We start from the raw sequence: 16386 nt of genomic DNA, 5'->3' as shown, positions 1-16386 counted from the left end.
TCATTGAGCAGGCACCTTGGCTAAATGCGTGGGGGGGTCCCGTGACCACCCGTGTCGCCGCAAACCGCAGGTCAATTCAGACCTGTGGTTTGCGGCTTTACCTGCAGTTTGCAGCGGCGCGTTGCGGTGCCATCAGGTCCCCATGCGGCTGTAGGGGGGACCCAATGGCATGAAAGGCAGCGCGATGCCTAAGGAAGGCATCGCACTGCTTTCCGGTGACGAGCCTGTGAGATCCAGTCCCCTGGATTTCACAGGCCGGAAGCTGTATGAGTAATACACACAGTATTACTCATACAGCCAATACATTCCAATACAGAAGTATTGGAATGCATTGTAAAGTATTAGACCCCCCAAAAGTTCAAGTTCCAAATTGGGACAAAAAATAAAGTGAAAAAGGTTGAAAATATAAAGTTTTCCCCCCAAAATTTAAAGTTTGAAGTAAAATGAACAAAAACGCAATTCTCCCCAAATAAAGTAAAAAAAATTTGGTAAAAAATAGGGGGGGAAAAAAGGTATACATATTAGGTATCGCCGCGTCCGTATCCACCGTCTCTATAAACATATCTCATGACCTAACCGCTTAAATGAACACCGTAAAAAATAAAAACTGTGCTAAAAAAATAATTTTTTTGTCACCTTAGATCACAAAAGTACAACAACAAGCGATAAAAAAGGCGTTTGCCCACCAAAATAGTACCAATCTAACCGTCACATCATCCCGCAAAAAATGAGCCCCTACCTGAGACAATCGCCCCAAAAATATAAAAACTATGGCTCAGAATATGGAGACACTAAAAGATCATTTTTTTGTTTAAAAAATGTAAAATAAAAACTGTACTAAATAAACAATTTTCCGTCACCTTACATCACAAAAAGTCTAATAGCAAGCGATCAAAAAGTCACACGCACCCCAAAATAGTGCCAAAATAACCGTCATCTTATCCCGCAAAAATCATACCCTACCCAAGGTAATCGCCCAAAAACTGAAAAAAATTATGCGTCTCAGACTATGGAAACACTAAAACATGATTTTTTGGGCTTCAAAAATGAAATCATTGTGTAAAACTTACATAAATTAAAAAAAGTATACATATTAGGTATCGGCGCATCCGTGACAACCTGGTCTATAAAAATATCACATGATCTAACCTGTTTGATGAATGTTGTAAATAACAAAAAATATAAACGGTGCCAAAACAGCTATTTCTTGTTATCTTGCCTCAAAAAAAGTGTAATATAGCGCAACCAAAAATCATATGTACCCTAAACTAGTACCAACAATACTGCCACCCTATCCCGTAGCTTCTAAAATGGGGCCACTGTTTTGGAATTTCTACTCTAGGAGTGCATCAGTGGGGTTTCAAATGGGACATGGTGTAAAAAAAAAAAAAAAACAGTCCAGCAAAATCTGCCTTCCAAAAACCATATGGCATTCCTTTCCTTCTGCGCCCTGCCGTGTGCCCGTACAGTAGTTTACAACCACATATGGGGTGTTTCCGTAAACTACAGAATCTGGGCCATAAATATTGAGTTTGTTTTGGCTGTTAACCCTTGCTTTGTAACTGGAAAAAAAAAAAATTTAAATGGGCAATCTGCCAAAAAAGTGAAATTTTGAAATTGTATCTCTCTTTTCCATTAATTCTTGTGAAACACCTAAAGGGTAAGCAAAGTTTGTAAAATAAGTTTTCAATACCTTGAGGGGTGTAGTTTCTAGAATGGGGTCATTTTTAGGTGGTTTCTATTATGTAAGCCTCGAAAAAGTGACTTTAGACCTGAACTGGTCCCTAAAAATTGGGTTTTTGAAAATTTCTGAAAATATTCAAGATTTGCTTCTAAACTTCTAAGCCTTGTAACATCCCCAAAAAATAAAATATCATTACCAAAATGATCTAAACATGAAGTAGACAAGGGGAATGTAAAGTAATAACTATTTTTGGAGGTATTACTATGAATTATAGAAGTAGATAAATTATTTTTTTTTGTAAATTTGGTTTTTTTTTATAAATAAAAATTAATTTTTTTTATTTCATTTTACAAGTGTCATGAAGTACAATATGTGACGAAAAAACAATCTCAGAATGGCCTGGATAAGTCAAAGCGTTTTAAAGTTAACACCACTTAAAGTGACACTGGTCAGATTTGCAAAAAATGGCCGGGTCTTTAAGGTGAAATAGGGCCGAGTCCTTAAGGGGTTAAATGGATGTGGTGAGTATGTACTTTTTTTTAAACCCCAGATGAACCCCTGAAAGGCCTCAATGTTACTCTCACATGCCACAATCAGGGTTGAACGGGGCATCTGAGGGGTTCAACGATGGGGGGCAGTGCAACTGCTGCTCCCCATTATTGCGTCCTCTTCAAACAATGGAATGCAATTTATGACAAAGTATTTTGCAAATAAAATGTATTTCTTGTCTAAGGGCTCGTTCAGACGAACATTTTTTGCGTTCCGTATACGGGCGTTTTTTAAAGGGTCCGTATACGGAACCTTTCATTTCAATGGTTGCGCAAAAAAAACAGAATGTACTTTGTATGCATTCATTTTCCGTATTTTCGTTTTTACGTTCCATTCAAAGATAGAACATGTCCTATTATTGCCCACAAATCACGTTCCGTGGCTCCATTCAAGTCAATAGGTCTGCAAAAAAAAGTAACACATACGGAATGTACTCCGTATGTCTTTTGTATCCGTTCCGTTTTTGCTGAACCATCTATAGAAAATTTTATGCCCAGCCCAATTTTTTCTATGTAATAACTGTATACTGTAAATGCCATAAGGAAAAACAAAATGGAACCGGAAACACTACTGAAACAAAAAAACTAAAAACTGATCCGTTAAAAGCAGCCCGAAAAACACTGAAAAATAAGTTCGTGTGAACAAGCCCTAAGTTCATCAAAGCAGCATCACTAGTTACCTAAGGCCCGAAACAAGCTGGTTGCTAAGAGGTTAACGAAGATTGGTGTAGCTGCTTGGTCATCTTTCTATAATTCTTCTTTAGATGTGCTGCCTGTTTTCCCAAGTGCTTTTAAGAAGACTGAGCACTTTGCCATCCCTACTGTAAAAGTGGCAGTGCTGTTTTCTGGAGTACACTGTAACAGGTTCCAAGGAGCAATAATAGAGAAATACTCGTCTATGAACATATTTCAAGTAATATGTTTTTTAAATTGCTTAGCACAATGGAAAAAGCATTTTTGAAGAGCAAAAATTAAAAACTCAAATACAAACAAATGTGAGGAGATTGTTTTTAATCTTTTGCATGTTAATGTGCCAGTTATCGCAAACATTCAGCAGTAATTTTCCTGTTGTACACATATACACTATTATGGATAAAACTTAGAAAGAAGGGTAGAGGGAAGAGTGCCAAGGAGGCTAGCCCTGATCTAACATACCCCAACAAGTTTGGAAGGTTGGCAGATGAGGGGGATATCAGTTGAGGGAGAGCTGCAGCCAGGCACGTCCTCTGCCAGTCATGGGAAGGTCAGCTCCAGTAAGCAGCGGACCAGGAGAGCAGGGCAGGCTAGACAGGTGCTGGTTGTGGGAGACTCAACTATTAGGGGTACAGATAAGGTGATCTGTCACAAAGACTGGAATTGTCAAACGTTGTGTTGTCTTCCTGGCATTCAAGTTCGACATATCGTGCATTGGGTTAATAGATTGCAGGGAGGGGGTGAAGATCCAGCAGTCATGGTCCACATGACAAAGTTAGAGGCAGGTGGAACATCCTTAAAAATTATTTCAGGGACTTACGGCGCAAGCTTAGGGCAAGGACCTCAAAAAGTAATATTTTCTGAACTACTACTATTACCACAAGCCTACACCAGAAAGGCAGAAGATTAGGGATGTTAACAAGTAGCTCAAGAGCTGGTGTAGGAAGGAGGGATTTGGGTTCATGGAGAACTGTGCTGACTTCTTTGTCGGCTACAGGCTCTACTGTAGGGTTAGGCTGCACCTCAATGGGGAAGGTGCAGCTGTGTTGGGTGAGAAGATGGCTAGAGGTTTGAAGGAGTGTATATACTAGGGACTGAGGAGGAGGGTAATTACATTATAGGAGGGGAAGATAGCGTAGATAGTGACCTGGAGCAAGGTAACAGAACTGGTGGTGGAATGAAGGGAGGGACTAGAACAGTTCACAATGAAACGTGTAGGGTAAAAAAATATCCAAAATCCTCTTAATTGTATGTATACTAGTGCCAGACGCCTGACTAATAAAACTGGAGAACTGGAATTAGTAATGTCTGAAGAAGACTATGACATAGTTGGAATAACTGAGACATGGCTGGATGATAGCTATGACTGGGCGGTTACCGTACAGGGTTACAATCTGTTTAGAAAGGATCTTAAAAATTGTAGAGCATGAGGGGTTTGCTTTTATGTAAGGTCCTGTCTAAAGCCCACACTACAGGAAGGTATAAGTGAGGGAAATAAACATGTGGAATCACTGTGGGTAGAAATACATGGAGGCAAAAATAATAATAAAATACTGGTAGGGGTTTGTTGTAAGCCACCTAATATACCAGATTTCACAGAAAATCTACTACTAAGGGAAATAGATAAGGCGGCAAATCATAATAAGGTCGCTATTATGGGGGACTACAACTACCCAGATATCAACTGGGAAACTGAAACCTGTAGACCTTAGTACTAGCCAACAGACCTGACAGAACAACAGATTTGCAGGTTGGGGGACACCTGGGAAAACAGCAAAACTAACTGAAAAATGTTCTTCAATTATATAAATGGTAACAAGTTTAAACCAGACAGTGTTGGCTGAATGAAGAGTGATGAGGGAGGAGTTGTAGAGAGCAATGAGGAGAAAGTGAAACTACATTAATTCCGCACTATATTCACTGAGGATAATGAACTGTTAGATTAAATGCAGTGTCGAAACAAACTCCCCATTAATAGTGGCCTGTCTGACCCAGAAAGAAGTGCAGAGACGTCTTAAAAAGATTAAAATAAACAAATCACCAGATGCTGATGGCATACACCCCCTGTATCCTAAGAGAATTAAGTAGTGTAAGGCTGAGTTCACACGGGCGAGTATTCCGCGCAGGTGCAATGCGTGATGTGAACGCATTGCACCCGCACACTGAATCTGGACCCAATTATTTCTATGGGGCTGTGCACATGAGCTGTGATTTTCACGCATCACTTGTGCGTTGCGTGAAAATCGCAGCATGCTCTATATTCAGCGTTTTTCACGCAACGCAGGCCCCATAGAAGTAAATGGGGCCGCTTGAAAATCGCAAGCATCCGTAAGCAAGTGCGGATGCGGTGCGATTTTCACGCATGGTTGCTAGGTGATGATCGGGCTGGGGACCCGATCTGTATTATTTTCCCTTAGAACATGGTTATAAGGGAAAATAATAGCATTCTGAATACAGAATGCAAAGTAAAATAGTGATGGAGGGGTTAAAAATAAAAATAAATTACTCACCGAGTCCACTTGATCGCATAGTTGCGGATCTCTGTCCTCTTCTGTAATGTTGAGCTGCCGGTTAAGGACCTGTAGTGACGTCACATCACATGATCCAATCACATGGCCCCTCACCATGGTGATGAACCATGTGATTGGACCATAGTGACGTCACCACAGGTCTTTTGCCAGGTCCTGAAGATAGAACAGAGACCGGCAGCTATGGAGCAGGTACGTTAACTTTTTTTTTTTTTTTTAACCCCTCCATCCCTAATTTACTCTGTATTAACCCCTTAAGGACTCAGCCCTATTTCACCTTAAGGACTTGGCCATTTTTTGCAAATCTGACCAGTGTCCCTTTAAGTGCTCATAACTTTAAAACGCTTTGACTTACCCAGGCCGTTCTGAGACTGTTTTTTCGTCACATATTGTACTTCATGACACTGCTAAAATTGGGTCAAAAAAGTTAATTTTTTTGCACAAAAAAATAAAATTTTTACAATTTTTTTTGAAAAATTAGCAAATTTCAAAGTTTCAGTTTCTCTACTTCTGTAATACATAGTAATACCCCCAAAAATTGTGATGGCTTTACATTCCCCATATGTCTACTTCATGTGTGTAGCATTTTGGGAATGATATTTTATTTTTTGGGGATGTTACAAGGCTTAGAAGTTTAGAAGCAAATTTTGAAATTTTTCAGAAATCTTCAAAATCCCACTTTTTATGGACCAGTTCAGGTTTGCAGTCATATTGTGAGGCTTAGATAATAGAAACCTCCCAAAAATGACCGCATTCTAGAAACTACACCCCTCAAGGTATTCAAAACTGTTTTTTCAAACTTTATTAACCCTTTAGGTCTTCCACAAGAGTTAATGGCAGATGGAGAAACAATTTAGAAATTTCTATTTTTGGGAAAATTTTCCAATATAATCAATTTTTTCCAGGAGTAAAACAAGGGTTAACTGCCAAACAAAACTCAAAATGGGTTGCCCTGATTCTGTAGTTTGCAGAAACACCCCATATGTGGTCGTAAACTACTGTTTGGCCAAACGGCAGGACATAGAAGGAGGGGAACACCATATGGGTTTTGGAAGGCAGATTTTGCAGGACTGGTTTTGTTTATACCATGTCCCATTTGAAGCCCCCTGTTGCACCCCATGAATAGAAATTTCAAAAAAGTGACTCCATCTAAGAAAGTACACCCCTCAAGGTATTCAAAACTGGGTTTACAAACTTTGTTAACCCTTTAGGTGTTCCACAAGAGTTAATGGCAGATGGAGAAACAATTTAGAAATTTCTATTTTTTGGAAAATTTTCCAATATAATCAATTTTTTCCAGGAGTAAAACAAGGGTTAACTGCCAAACAAAACTCAAAATGGGTTGCCCTGATTCTGTAGTTTGCAGAAACACCCCATATGTGGTCGTAAACTACTGTTTGGCCAAACGGGAGGACATAGAAGGAGGGGAACACCATATGGGTTTTGGAAGGCAGATTTTGCAGGACTGGTTTTGTTTATACCATGTCCCATTTGAAGCCCCCTGTTGCACCCCTAGAATAGAAATTTCAAAAAAGTGACTCCATCTAAGAAAGTACACCCCTCAAGGTATTCAAAACTGGGTTTACAAACTTTGTTAACCCTTTAGGTGTTCCACAAGAGTTAATGGCAGATGGAGAAACAATTTAGAAATTTCTATTTTTTGGAAAATTTTCCAATATAATCAATTTTTTCCAGGAGTAAAACAAGGGTTAACTGCCAAACAAAACTCAAAATGGGTTGCCCTGATTCTGTAGTTTGCAGAAACACCCCATATGTGGTCGTAAACTACTGTTTGGCCAAACGGGAGGACATAGAAGGAGGGGAACACCATATGGGTTTTGGAAGGCAGATTTTGCAGGACTGGTTTTGTTTATACCATGTCCCATTTGAAGCCCCCTGTTGCACCCCTAGAATAGAAATTTCAAAAAAGTGACTCCATCTAAGAAAGTACACCCCTCAAGGTATTCAAAACTGGGTTTACAAACTTTGTTAACCCTTTAGGTGTTCCACAAGAGTTAATGGCAGATGGAGAAACAATTTAGAAATTTCTATTTTTTGGAAAATTTTCCAATATAATCAATTTTTTCCAGGAGTAAAACAAGGGTTAACTGCCAAACAAAACTCAAAATGGGTTGCCCTGATTCTGTAGTTTGCAGAAACACCCCATATGTGGTCGTAAACTACTGTTTGGCCAAACGGCAGGACATAGAAGGAGGGGAACGTCATATGGTTTTTGGAAGGCAGATTTTGCTGGACTGGTTTATTTACACCATGTACCCTTTCAAGCCCCCTGATGCACCCCTAGAGTAGAAACTCCATAAAAGTGACCCCATCTAGGAAACTACAGGATAAGGTGGTTGTTGTTTTGGGACTATTTTAGGGGTAAATATGATTTTTGGTTGCTCTATATTACTCTTTTTTGAGGCAATGTAACAAAAAAATTAAATTCTAAAAATGTTTCTACATTCGCTATTTAGTTTTGTGGAACACCTAAAGGGTTAACATAGTTTGTAAAGTAACTTTTGAATACCTTGAGGGGTGTAGTTTCTTAGATGGGGTCACTTTTTTGGAGTTTCTAGTCTAGGCTACATCAGGGGGGGCTTCTAATGGGACATGGTGTCAAAAAAAAAAACTGTCCATCAAAATCTGCCTTCCAGAAACCGTATGGAGTTCCCTTCGTTCTATGCCCTGCCGTGCGGCTATATAGCCATTTACGACCACATATGGGGTGTTTCTGCAAACTACAGAATCAGGGCCATAAATATTGAGTTTTGTTTGGCTGTTAACCCTTGCTTTATTACCGGCAAAAGGGATTCAAATTGAAATTTTGCCCAAAAATGGGTGTTTTGGCACCGTTTTTGTTTTATATTTTTAACACCGTTCATTCGAGGCGTTTGGTCAAATGTTATTTTTATAGCGACGACTTTTACGCACGCGACGATGCCCAATATGTATGGCTCTCAGACTTTGGAGACACTAAGCAGGCATCCTAAAAACTGCGGCCCTCCAGATGTTGTAAAACTACAATTCCCACCATGCCCTGCTGATGGCTGTAGGTTGTCTGGGCATGCTGGGAGTTATAGTTTTACAACATCTGGAGGGCCGCAGTTTGAGGATGCCTGCTCTAAAACTAATATTTTTTGGGGGAAAAAAAATTGTTTCTGTGTCTCCAAAGTCTAAGAGCCATAGTGTTTTATGTTCTCTAGTGGACTGTTGGGGATTATAAAAATTTAGTACTCCATGGAAGTGTGATACTCCCTGAAGCAATCGATAACGCAGAGGCCCGGATGATCGGGGCACAGTGTCACATTGAGTGGTGGTGTCCTTCCGTATCCCCCTCTTGTGACACACTCTGCATCTTTTTTGGGTTCGTCCCTTCTTTCCAGTATGGGGGACCACACCTGGAAAGTGTTGGCCAGGGACGATCCGGGCGCCTCCAGTTCCCGAGGTACTCCGGCCTGCTCTTTCCCGGTCCGAAAAGATCAGGTCTTTGAGGACTGCCTCATAGAATTGGAGGAATGTCCCTGTGCTGCCAGCGCTTCGGGATAGTACAAAAGAGTTGTACATGGCAACCTGCACCATGTAGACCGTAACTTTTTTGTACCATGCCCGGGTTTTGCGCATGGCATTATATGGCGTGAGGACTTGATCAGAGAGATCAACTCCTCCCATATACCGATTGTAGTCGACGATACAATCGGGCTTGAGGACCGTTGCCGCGGTACCTCGCACAGGGACTGGGGTGGTGCTGTTACCGTGGATTGTGGACAGCATAAGGACATCCCTCTTGTCCTTATACCTGACCAGCAACAGGTTTCCACTGGTAAGTGCACGGGTCTCACCCTTGGGGATAGGTACCTGGAGGGGGTGGGCAGGGAGGCCGCGCTGATTTTTCCGCACGGTCCCACAGGCGAACGTGGATCTGGCGGCAAGGGACCTTAACAAGGGAATGCTGGTATAAAAGTTATCCACGTACAAGTGGTAACCCTTATCCAGCAGTGGGTGCATAAGGTCCCACACGAGTTTCCCGCTAACACCCAGAGTGGGGGGACATTCTGGGGGTTGAATACGGGAATCTCGCCCCTCGTACACACGAAATTTGTAAGTGTACCCTGAGGTACTCTCACAAATTTTGTATAGCTTCACGCCATACCTCGCCCGCTTTGTGGGAATGTATTGGCGGAAACTGAGTCTCCCCTTGAACGCAACGAGAGACTCATCAACCGCGACCTCCCTTCCAGGTACGTAGGCCTGCTGAAATGTGGCCCCAAAGTGATCGATGACCGGCCGTATCTTATACAGCCGGTCATAGGCAGGATCACCTCGGGGTGGACATGCTGCATTATCGGAATAATGCAGACATTTCCGGATGGCCTCAAACCGGGGACGTGTCATGACCATACTGTACAGTGGGGTCTGGTATAGGACGTCCCCACTCCAGTATTGCCTGACACTGGGTTTTTGGACTAGACCCATATGCAGCACGAGGCCCCAAAATGTCCTCATCTCGGCTGCACTGACCGGCGTCCAGCCACCGGGTCTAGCCAAAAATGAGCCTGGGTTTTGAGCGACGAACTGTTGGGCGTACAGATTCGTCTGCTCCACCATCAAATTCACCAGTGGGTTACTGAAAAAAAAACTAAAAAAGTCTATTTCAGTAAACCCCACTGTGGGAATCTGGATTCCAGGATTGCCAGCGAAATCCGGAATCTCAGGCTCAAAGTCCACTGGGGGACACCAGCTAAGTTCATCGGCAGGGGGCTCCGGTGAACTTATTTGGTGGGCCGGGAAACCAGTACGAACCCCAGGGCGGCTCGTACTAGGGTGGGCCACAGGATCCCTAGCATGTGTGGCCCCTGGCTCCGCCTGGCGGCGTCTCCGCCGCCTTGGTGGCTCATCGTCATCCGATGATGATGAGGAGGATGCGGATGACAGAAGGAATGTGGGGTCATCCTCATCCTCACTGGGGCTCTCGGAGTCGGAGGCAATCTGGGCGTATGCCTCCTCGGCCGAGAACACCCGGCGGGCCATGGGTGTGTGTGCGTGTAGGTGTGCGTGTGTGGAAACCTTTATTATATGTGCGTGTGTGTGGGGGCAACGGGTGTTCGCGTACTAAAAAAAGGAAAATAAAGGGGCAAGTGTTAGGAAAAAAAAAAAAAAAAGTTCAAAGTTGCTGATCAGCGGTACATTTCAGCCGGCATCCTGTTCCGATTAACCCCCGCGGCGCCGGAATCGCGAATTAAAGCCATGACGTACCGGTACGTCATGGGTCCTTAAGGATTCGGGAAACATGCCGTACCGATACGTCATGGGTCCCTAAGGGGTTAAGAATGCCATTATTTTCCCTTATAACCATGTTATAAGGGAAAATTATAAAATCTACACAGCACCTAACCCAAACCTGAACTTTAGTGATGAAGTCCGAGTTTGGGTCTGGGTACCAAACAAGGCGATTTTTCTCACGCGTGTGCAAAACGCATTAAAACGCTTTGCACTTGCGTGGAAAAATTGCGCATTTTACCGCAACGCATCCGCATCTTATCGGGCCCTCACACGCCACGCTCATGTGAAAGAGGCCTAATAGATCTTTATTTCTGACATTTAAGGACAGGGTTCCACAGGATTGGCGCTTAGCAAATATGGTTCCAATATTCAAAAAGTGGTAAGAAACAGAGCCCAGAAACTATAGGCCGGTAAGTTTAATATCTGTTGTGGGTAAACAGTTTGAAGGTTTTCTATGAGATGATACGGTATTCTGTAATATCTCAATGGAAATAAGCAAATAACACCAAATCAGCATAGCTTCATGAGGGATCAGTCATGTCAAACAAATTTAATCAGTTTCTCTGAGGAGGTAAGGGTATTTTCACACTTGCTGTTCACCCTGTCTGATCCGTCCTTCCGCTATTCCGCCGTGCTGCCGGACCGCCGCTCCGTCCCCATTGACTATAATGGGGACGGGGCGGCGCTCCGGCGCAGTACGGCAGTTCGCGGTCTACGGCCGCCGGACTAAAAAGTCGGACATGCAGGACTTTTAGTCCGGCGGCCTTTCGCTGTGCACTGCCGTACTGCGCCGGTGCGCCGCCCCCGTCCCCGTTATAGTCAAAGGGGACGGAGCGGCGGTCCGGCGGCATGGCGAAATAGTGGAAGGACAGATCCGACAGGGTGAACAGCACCCTAAGTTCTAGACTTGACATCAATGGATGTCACATATCTTGACTTCTCCAAAGCATTTATGTGCCACATAAAAGGTTAGTACATAAAATAAGAATGCTTGGACTGGGGGAAAATATGTGTATGTGGGTAAGTAACTGTCTCAGTAATAGAAAACAGGGGATGGTTATTAACAGTACACACTCAGATTCAGTCATCGTCATTAGTGGGGTACCACAGGTGTCAATATTGGGCCCTATTCTCTTCAATATTTTTATTAATGATTTTGCAGAAGGCTTGCACACTAAAATAAATTTTTTTGCAGATGACACTAAACTACTGGATGTAAAGTAATTAACACGAAAGAGGACACTATACTGCTACAGATGGATCTGGATAGATTGGAGGCTTGGGCAGAGAAGTGGCAAATGAGGTTTAACACTGACAAATGTAAGGTTATGCACATGGGAAGGAATAATGCAAGTCAACCGTACATACTAAATGGTAAAACACTGGGTAACACTGACATTGAAAAGGACTTAGGAATTTTAGTGGACAGCAAACTAAACTGCAGAAATCAGCGTCAGGCAGCTGCTAAGGCCAATAAGATAATGGGTTGCATCAAAAGGGACATATTAGAAACATATATCCTCTATATCCTCATCTGACCTCCAAATGAGACCCCCTGTCAGGAATCGAACCAGGAAACTCCTGTGTCCCAGGCGGTAGTCTTGCTCACTGAGCTACTGTCTACAAACCAGATTCCCAAAAAGTTGGGACACTATACAAATTGTGAATAAAAACTGAATGCAATGATGTGGAGGTGCCAACTTCTAATATTTCATTCAGAATAGAACATAAATCACGGAACAAAAGTTTAAACTGAGAAAATGTACCATATGTTGAATCAGAATTTCATGGTGTCAAAAAATCCCCAAAAAGTTGGGACAAGGCCATTTTCACCACTGTGTGGCATCTCTCCTTCTTCTTACAACACTCAACAGACATCTGGGAACCGAGGAGACCAGTTTCTCAAGTTTAGAAATAGGAATGCTCTCCCATTCTTGTCTAATACAGGCCTCTAACTGTTCAATCGTCTTGGGTCTTCTTTGTTGCACCTTCCTCTTTATGATGCGCCAAATGTTCTCTATAGTTGAAAGATCTGGACTGCAGACTGGCCATTTCAGTACCCGGATCCTTCTCCTACGCAGCCATGATGTTGTGATCGATGCAGAATGTGGTCTGGCATTATCTTGTTGAAAAATGCAGGGTCTTCCCTTAAAGAGATGACGTCTGGATGGGAGCATATGTTGTTCTAGAACGTGAATATATTTTTCTGCATTGATGGTGCCTTTCCAGACATGCAAGCTGCCCATGCCACACGCACTCATGCAACCCCATACCATCAGAGATGCAGGCTTCTGAACTGAGCGTTGGTAACAACTTGGGTTGTCCTTGTCCTCTTTGGTCCGGATGACATGGCGTCCCAGATTTCCAAAAAGAACTTTGAATCGTGACTCGTCTGACCACAGAACAGTCTTCCATTTTGCCACACTCCATTTTAAATTATCCCTGGCCCAGTGAAAACGCCTGAGCTTGTGGATCTTGCTTAGAAATGGCTTCTTCTTTGCACTGTAGAGTTTCAGCTGGCAACGGCGGATGACACGGTGGATTGTGTTCACTGACAATGGTTTCTGGAAGTATTCTTGAGCCCATTCTGTGATTTCCTTTACAGTAGTATTCCTGTTTGTGATGCAGTGTCGTTTAAGGGCCCGGAGATCACGGGCATCCAGTATGGTTTTACGGCCTTGACCCTTACGCACCGAGATTGTTCCAGATTCTCTGAATCTTCGGATGATGTTATGCACAGTTGATGATGATAGATGCAAAGTCTTTGCAATTTTTCGCTGGGTATCACCTTTCTGATATTGCTCCACTATCTTTCTGCGCAACATTGTGGGCATTGGTGATCCTCTATCCATCTTGGCTTCTGAGAGACACTGCCACTCTGAGAAGCTCTTTTTATACCCAATCATGTTGCCAATTGACCTAATTAGTGTTAATTGGTCTTCCAGCTCTTCGTTATGCTCAAATTTACTTTTTCCAGCCTCTTATTGCTACTTGTCCCAACTTTTTGGGGATTTGTTGACACCGTGAAATTTTGAATCAACGTATTTTTCCTTTAAAATGATACATTTACTCGGATTAAACGTTTCATCTGTCATCTACGTTCTATTACAAATAAAATATTGACATTTGCCATCTCCACATCATTGCATTCAGTTTTTATTCACGATTTGTATAGTGTCCCAACTTTTTGGGAATACGGTTTGTACTGCTGACATTAGCACATCGTTAATGTCAGCCAGCTACAGTACAGACCAAAATTTTGGACACACCTTCTCATTCAAAGAGTTTTCTTTATTTTCAAAATGAAAATGAAAATTGTAGATTCACACTGAAGGCATCAAAACTATGAATTAACACATGTGGAATTATATACATAACAAAAAAGTATGAAACAACTGAAAATATGTCAGTCATATTCTAGGTTCTTCAAAGTAGCCACCTTTTGCTTTGATTACTGCTTTGCACACTCTTGGCATTCTCTTGATGAGCTTCAAGAGGTAGTCACCTGAAATGGTTTTCACTTCACAGGTGTGCCCTGTCAGGTTTAATAAGTGGGATTTCTTGCCTTATAAATGGGGTTGGGACCATCAGTTGCTTTGTGGAGAAGTCAGGTGGATACACAGCTGATAGTCCTACTGAATAGACTGTTAGAATTTGTATTATGGCAAGAAAAAAAAGCAGCTAAGTAAAGAAAAACAAGTGGCCATCATTACTTTAAGAAATGAAGGTCAGTCAGTTGAAAAATTGGGAAAACTTTGAAAGTGTCCTCAAGTGCAGTCACAAAAACCATCTAGCGCTACAAAGAAACTGGCTCACATGCGGACCGCCCTAGGAAAGGAAGACCAAGAGTCACCTCTGCTGCGGAGGATAAGTTTATCCGAGTCACCAGCCTCAGAAATCGCAGGGTTACAGCAGCTCAGATTAGAGACCAGGTCAATGCCACACAGAGTTCTAGCAGCAGACACATCTCTAGAACAACTGTTAAGAGGAGACTGTGTGAATCAGGCCTTCATGGTAGAATATCTGCTAGGAAACCACTGCTAAGGACAGGCAACAAGCAGAAGAGACTTGTTTGGGCTAAAGAACACAAGGAATGGACATTAGACCAGTGGAAATCTGTGCTTTGGTCTGATGAGTCCAAATTTGAGATCTTTGGTTCCAACCACTGTGTCTTTGTGCGACGCAGAAAAGGTGAACGGATGGACTCTACATGCCTGGTTCCCACCGTGAAGCATGGAGGAGGAGGTGTGATGGTGTGGGGGTGCTTTGCTGGTGACACTGTTGGGGATTTATTCAAAATTGAAGGCATACTGAACCAGCATGGCTACCACATCATCTTGCAGCGGCATGCTATTCCATGCGGTTTGTGTTTAGTTGGACCATCATTTATTTTTCAACAGGACAATGACCCCAAAACACACCTCCAGGCTGTGTAAGGGCTATTTGACCATGAAGGAGAGTGATGGGGTGCTGCGCCAGATGACCTGGCCTCCACAGTCACCGGACCTGAACCCAATCGAGATGGTTTGGGGTGAGCTGGACCGCAGAGTGAAGGCAAAAGGGCCAACAAGTGCTAAGCATCTCTGGGAACTCCTTCAAGACTGTTGGAAGACCATTTCAGGTGACTACCTCTTGAAGCTCATCAAGAGAATGCCAAGAGTGTGCAAAGCAGTAATCAAAGCAAAAGGTGGCTACTTTGAAGAACCTAGAATATGACATATTTTCAGTTGTTTCACACTTTTTTGTTATGTATATAATTCCACATGTGTTAATTCATAGTTTTGATGCCTTCAGTGTGAATCTACAATTTTATAGTCCTGAAAATAAAGAAAACTATTTGAATGAGAAGGTGTGTCCAAACTTTTGGTCTGTACTGTACATAACGAATTTTGTGATGATAGAAACCCTTTAACATAGTGCAGTTTTTGAGCAGATTTTTTTCAGTGGATACAAAAACTGCTATGCCACTTTTTAGGAACAATTCCTCATTTTGGCACAAAAGTAAAAAACTTTACCCCTTTCAAAAAGTTTTTGAGTCCTGTATATGAATGTATTATATTTTATTGTGCAGTCATTGTCAAAATGTAGTCTAAAGGCAATCAGGAATTAACAGAGCAGGATGGAAATGACTATTAAGGACCTCTGAGATCAGGTTTTCACTGAAATCATTATGAGGCCATTGAGTTTGGTTTTCATCCTCATGGTTCAATTTATGTCAGGTTAGTATGGAAGTGAATACGAAGCCAGTAATTTTACTCTTTGCACATCAGATAAGTGAACATCACTAGAAAACTCAACAATGATAAATGAAAAATGAGAATAAAACACCTCGGGAACCATGACAAAAGCAAATCAAAGTGGAAATGATGTGGTCTTTTGACTGATGGAAGAACACTAGCAAAATGCAGCTACCCATGACTGAATATGGCTTACTCTTTAAAGTGTGGCAAAATACCCCAGAGATAAGTACTAAAAAGGTAGTTACAGAAAGTCTCCTTTGGCATACTGATTAGATAGATGTAATATAGTCAGGCACATCATTATAAACACGAGAAGACTGACAATGGAGCTGGGGGGGGGGGGGGGGGGAGTAAAACCAGGGTATTGGGCAAAGAAGAAGTGACTTGTCTGCAAGGAGTACGTCTTACAG

General features: G+C 42.3%; 1 protein-coding gene across 1 annotated transcript in view; it reads right to left on the bottom strand.

The window, feature by feature from the left end:
* Window positions 1-16386, bottom strand: part of CLYBL (citramalyl-CoA lyase) — a 374710-nt gene that overhangs the window by 153002 nt on the left and 205322 nt on the right.

This window comes from Bufo gargarizans, chromosome 3 (genome assembly GCF_014858855.1).
Source record: "Bufo gargarizans isolate SCDJY-AF-19 chromosome 3, ASM1485885v1, whole genome shotgun sequence".
NCBI lineage: Eukaryota > Metazoa > Chordata > Amphibia > Anura > Bufonidae > Bufo > Bufo gargarizans.
Note: the sequence above shows the minus strand (reverse complement) of the source record. Positions and strands in the feature narration are given on the sequence as shown.